Source organism: Marmota monax, unplaced genomic scaffold, assembly GCF_021218885.2.
Source record: "Marmota monax isolate L192 unplaced genomic scaffold, Marmota_monax_Labrador192_F-V1.1 WCK01_AAM20220418_F8-fsc00029, whole genome shotgun sequence".
Lineage (NCBI taxonomy): Eukaryota > Metazoa > Chordata > Mammalia > Rodentia > Sciuridae > Marmota > Marmota monax.
In genome coordinates, this window is record NW_026693024.1 from 10,712,251 (window position 1) to 10,718,586 (window position 6,336).

At 37.3% G+C, this 6,336-nt stretch overlaps 1 non-coding gene across 1 annotated transcript; it reads right to left on the reverse strand.

Moving 5' to 3' along the window:
- Positions 1–344: 344 nt before the first annotated feature.
- Positions 345–416, reverse strand: Trnag-ccc (transfer RNA glycine (anticodon CCC)). The gene has a single exon. It is a non-coding gene; the product is annotated as a tRNA-Gly (tRNA).
- Positions 417–6,336: the final 5,920 nt, after the last annotated feature.

Consider the following 6,336-nt stretch of genomic DNA (forward strand, 5'->3'; position numbering starts at 1 on the left):
GAATTTCCAGCTAATCTTTTATCATCATTATTATTATTACTGTTTTATTATTATTTTCATTATTATTATATTATTTATTAATAAAGATCGATTCTTATACCTGAACCAGGTAGACCAAATTGACGTTTCCCTTCAAGATCCTACTGCACATGCTACAGATACTAACTAACTTTCTAGAAATGGGCTGAACACAATTAAACAATAAGCCCTTTGGGTTTAATGCTGATTAGGAGCCCACTTTCCTAACCCTAACTGGAAGTTCTCATGAAGAAAATGACCTAAGGTGAAATCACTACTACTATGAGTTATTTTTTTTTTCCTTTTCTTCTTTTTTTTTTTTTTTTTGGTGGTGCTGGGGATTGAACCCAGGGCCTTGTGCATGGGAGGCAAGCACTCTACCAACTGAGCTATATCCCAAGCCCAGCGGGGATAGGAAGTACAGCAGAATAAATTAGACACTAGTATTGCTGCATTGGTCATACAGTCATATGTATATGACTGTATGACCAATGTGATTCTGCAACCTGTACACTCAGAAAAATGAGAAATTATACCCCATTTGATTCAAATGTATGATATGTCAAGATTATTGTACTGTCATGTGTAACTAATTAAAACAAATTTAAAAAATTCTTAAAAAGAAATCACTATGACTATGTTTTGAATTTCATTTTCATGTTTTCTTAATCGACATATAAAAATGCATGCACTTCTAAGGTATGGTGTGATCATTCAATATATGTATACAATGTGTAGGGATCAAATCAAGGCAATTATCATTTCCCTGACCTTACACATTTAATATTTCACCGGGAACTTTCCAAATCCTTTCTTGTTCTTCATCATGAAGTACAGTCACCCTTTTGTGCTATGGAACATTAGGATTCATTCCTCCTGATTTTTGTACCTGTCATTCACTCTCCCTTCATTCTTCTTCCCTGTATTCCTTGCAGCCTCCACTAACCCTTCTTCTACTCTCTACTTCTATGAAATTAGCATTTCTACCTTCCACGTGCAGAACCTGTCTTCCTGTGCCTGACCTATTTCACTCAACATCCCCCAGCTTCATCCATGTTACCACAAACGACAGGATTTCATTCTTTTTGTAGCTAAACAATATTGTTTGGTATAGATAGCATGTTTTCTTTATCTATTCATCTGCTGATACCTCAGTTGATTTCGTATCTCTGCTACTGTGAATAGTGCTGCAATCATTGTAACAATTCAGGTATCTCTTTGATATACTGACACATCCCTGAATATATACCCAGTAATGGGACAGTTGGATCATACGGTAGTTCCACTTTTAGTATTTAGACTTCTGTCTGAGAGAAGATCTGAAATCTATTTTCCCTCAGTAAATGCCTGTGTTTCCTCATTCTTATATTTTCTCATTTCGTTAATAATAAAGGTGTAAAAGGGGGGTAGAAGATAACCTCAATTAACTTAGAAAAGCTCAATACAAATGTAGAAAGCTGGATGGAATCTTCTCATGTAGCTTGCATGCTTCAAGGTCATTATCTTTGCTCCAAAATTAAGAAAGCATGTTTTATTGTCTGAAACAAATACAACTAATTCTTAAACTATAAAACAGCTTTAAAGCCATTTCAAAGGCTTGACAAGTTTAACCAAACTTCTTCAAACTCTTCTGTCACCCAAAGAGCATGCAACACAACAGGGGAACAAAATGTGCATAAAATGATTCATTCAATAAGTGCAATTGGCAAGACCCTTAATCCACCACCTCCCAGTGCTGGGGCACACCCTCCCAACAACGCAGATGAGAAACAGGAACAACGTGGAGAGGTTTTGTTCATGCAACACATCTGTTCCCTGAGTTGGATCTTGTTTTAGACTTGGGCATATAACAAGTTTTGATTGTCTTTATGCACAGTGACAGCAGTGCAATGAATGTTGTTTGAACGTGAATTGTGTAAATACATAGACATGTTGATTTGGGAAGAGAAAACAAAGCATGTGAAAATTGGCAAAATACCCATTTCAAGAATTATAGATACTCCTCTTAAGGCAAGCACTCCTCTGGCAGACCACCCACGAGACACCATTAAAATCTAAACAACATGATAAAGAGACAATGTTCTCCAGCCAGTACGATTCCTGAAAGTATTAACTTTAAAAAGCCCTTAGCTTAATCCAGTGACCTTAAAATATCTCCTGAATCTGCAGACCCTTTTGTGTACTTAATGGAGATCCCCTTTCATACATAACATACATGAAGTGAACTGGGAGAATTAGAAAAAGCTACTAATAGTACTAGTTGCTAATATTTGCAGGGCACTTTCTATACACGAAACAAAAGTGTTATAGTACTACCTAATGTAATCCCATCATCAGCCCTAAAAAATAAATATTAAATGAAATATGTACACATTTATCAGATAAAGCAAGCCTAGGATACTGAATAAATTGAATTAAGTCAAGTAGCAAGATTCAAACTCAGACTCCTCTGATTCTGGGACATTTTTCTTTTCACTATAATGTCATGACATGTAGTATTTCTCCTACAGTAGGTATAATTAGCTTGCCATGAATCAAATTCATTATTAACAATAAAAAGAAAAACATATCCCCAAAATAAGGATTCAATTCCCAGACGAAATTTCAATGACATAATATACCAAGGAAACAAATAAGCAATTAAATTGGGCAAATGTGCACTTAATTTAAAAGAGAAAAGAGGAAAACATCCAAGAATAATTCAAAATAAATCTCTTAAACAATGAAGAAGTAATGGGTAGAGTGATCTGAGTGTTTTCTTTCTTTGGAGTGAATTCTCTGCAGAAGTCAGAAGTCTACCTGCTCTAAAGAGAGTCTAATTAAATATGGAGAAATGCTCTTTGCTCCTGTATTTCCTTGATGATCCTGGCTGCTTGTGATCATGCATCTTGCTTTCCATCTGCACTTAGTATCTGAATGACTCAGGCTTCTTTACATTGTATCATTAATTCCTCTTTATATTCTTACCTCCTTTGTACCTCTTTGTAAGTCCCATATGCTTTGCACATAATAAGTGTTCAAATAACTTGGTTGAATTCAGGGGAAGACTTTGGCCACTGAGATTTGGACTCACCAAATCTGACTAAAGGGTAGCATAATGTTTATGATTACCTCTGCAACCTTCAAGTCTTTTTGCAATGCAACTTGTATTTTCAGCAGGAAGTAACAGACCCCATCCCTTTGTTCATTAAAGGAAGCTCATTGTATTTGCAAGCAACAGGTGCAAGTGAGTATGAATTATATATGAAGTGCATTTCTTAATAGTTGTATTTCATTTTAATTTGTACCATGCAAAAATTCACCCAGGACCCTCTAAGCAGCACAGCAGATTATGTGATCCACTGCAATCTGGGAAAGACTATGACAGGATCAGTGGAGAAAGAACAGTGGAAACTTTACCATAAAGAATAAATAAGGGTGGGCACTCAGCTCAGTGGTAGAGCATTTGCCTGGCATGTGCAATGCCCCGGTTCCATTGCTAGCACCACAAAAAAAAAAAAAAAAAAAAAAAACCAAGGAATAAATCAGAGCCACTAGGAAAAATTAAAATAAAACAGGCCAAAAAAAAAGAGGAAGGATGAGTGGAATGGAACAAGACTTTAAGATGTGTAAGTTAAGATTTAAGATGATCTATAAACATTTATTGAGTGACTGAAGGAATGAATGCATAAAATCAGGGCCCCTGCGCTTCAGTGCACTTGAGAGAGCAGACGCATAATGACAGGATAGTAAAAGGGGACTGAAGGTCAGAGTTAAGAGGCACTTAAGGGATACAATTAAGCTGAAGCAAGCAAATGTTGTGTGGGAGCCGTGCAGAAAAACTGAACATTGTGTTGTGTTGCCTTTGAAAACTCCCAAGAAGTTTTGGCCAATGCTGGAGACCAAGCAATGTACCAAAGAGAGATGGCCACGCTGTGCCTCTCAGAATCATCCAGGTGTCTGGGTGGCAAAGGGTGCACCGCTCAGCAAACTCTTCCACCAGCTGTCTCGATGTGTGCATCCTGAAGCTGCCAAACTGCACAGGAATGGCCTTGGCCTCTGCAGACGCACAGGCGCAGTGAGTCTCTGACTACCCAGATGTGCTGTGTTTGCACAGTATTCACGGTGGCTAGAGGGCAGCTAACTTCCTCCTAGGACGCTGGGTGCACCAGCTGCTGGTGACTGCTCCAGAATCAGATAGGTTCTGCCCTGTAGTTCTTAAATGTTGCCTGCTTTTGAAAGGCACAGCCTCCAAATAATGCAGGAGCTAACATGTTTGCAGAGGAAATGCTCTTGCAATATGAAAACGAGCAGCTGGATATCCAACTGTGTAAAGAAATACAGAGGGCTCTTCTTTTCCTCCAATGGATATTACTCACCCGGGTTTTATAGAGTCGAAAGCATATGCTTAAGTATAATTACTCAACAACTCAGACCCATTTCCACATCACAACCAAATAAATAGGATATTCAGTTCCACCTAGGTGGTGACTATGTGACTCTTTTGCCTGGGTAGTCCTGATGAATACTATAAACCATGGGCTGTGGAGGTAACATTTTAAAATCAATTTGTAAAATGAAATGTTTAATGCATACAAATGATGTTTAACACTATATATGGAGCAGATAAAACAAATGCCAAATAGCATCATTCAGATTAAGAAAGAACTTCATCAGTACAATCCAAGTCCTGCCCACCCCTCCTCGTTTATAGTCCCTGCAAGTAGCTAAATAATTTAAGAGGTCCAGTGCAAAATGCTGAGTTCCTTTTTCAGAATTACTAAGAATTTCAAGATGACATCAGCAGAACATGAAACCATCCCAGGGTCCTTCTATATGCAAGGCCTTGTGAAACAGGTCACAGACCCATGAAATGAGACCTAGGAATCCCCTTTGTGACCATCCAGATAGAAACTGCTACACTAAACTTTCTAGACATAAATTCCATACTTCTAGTTGGCTTTACTGCGCATATTGTAATTAAATATAGCATGTTTGAAATTTATGAACATGCTATAAATCTAGTGTCATGTTTCTGAGATATGTTTATACATGTTGATCTATGAGGTTGTCATTCATTTATTTTCATTGCTTATACCAATTATTAATGCATCACAGTGCATTAATGAATATTTTCCAATTGAAAAACATACACACTGTGTACAATTTCTTGGTTTGTTTCTATAAGAGACAACAATTCTAAAGACATTTTTGCACATCTAGTACACATGCTCAGAATGCCGTATGATCTAAGTGTGCTTTTTATAAACAACATAGAACTGCATTTGGTTTTGTTACTGCCTTGACAGTCTGTCTTATTACTTCTGAAATTGGTCCACTTATATTTACTGTGAACACCAATTTGGATTCATTTCTAACCTTTTCTCCTGTGTTCTATCTTTCTTTGCCTTGTTACTTTTCTCCCCCTCCCTCCCTCCCTCTCTCTCTCTCCCTCTCTCTCTCCCCCTCTCTCTCTCCCCCTCTCTCTCTCTCTCCCTCTCTCTCTCTCCCTCTCTCTTTCCTAAGTTAGGTTGATTTTTATTGCAACTTTTCTCTGCTACTTTAATTTTTTTTTCCATTCTGCCCCTCAGACCAAAGTCTCAGGTTAATTATCTTAATCTCTCCCAACCAAACAAGGAAGAATGAGAGACTGTTCTAGCTCTTGCCACGCTGCTCCAAACTTACAAGCTGTTGTCCTTCAGTATTTTGGATCTTGCTGATTCTTTTACTCCACAGCATAGACACTGTTGCTATTACTTGATATTCTCAGTGATTACTTATTCATTTCTTTGTTCATGTTTCTTCTTGTGTTTTAGACACTGTATCTAGAGCCACTTATATATCTCCAGAAGTATAGATTTCAGAAGCTTATTGAATCAGTTTTAAAGCAGTAAGCACACAGTTTTAATTTATCTATAAATATATTTTGTATTGGTTCTTGAAATCCAGTTTCTTCTTGCTAAACAATTTAGGATCGACAGCTACTATAGCTCAACATATTGCTATTAGTTGAATGGTTGTTCCTCTCGTCTCCTTGAATAATTTTGGTGAAAGACCTCTACAATGAAAACTACAAAACACTAAAGAAAGAAACTGAAGAAGACCTTAGAATATGGAGAGATCTTCCAGGCTCTTGGATAGGCAGAATTAATATTGTCAAAATGGCCATACCACCAAAAGTGTTATAGAGATTTAATGCAATTCTTACTAAAATCCCAATGACATTCTTCATAGAAATAGAAAAGGCAATCATGAAATTCATTTGGAAAAATAAGAGACCCAGAATAGCCAAAGCAATCCTTAGCAAGAAGAGTGAAGCATCACAACTACACTACAGAG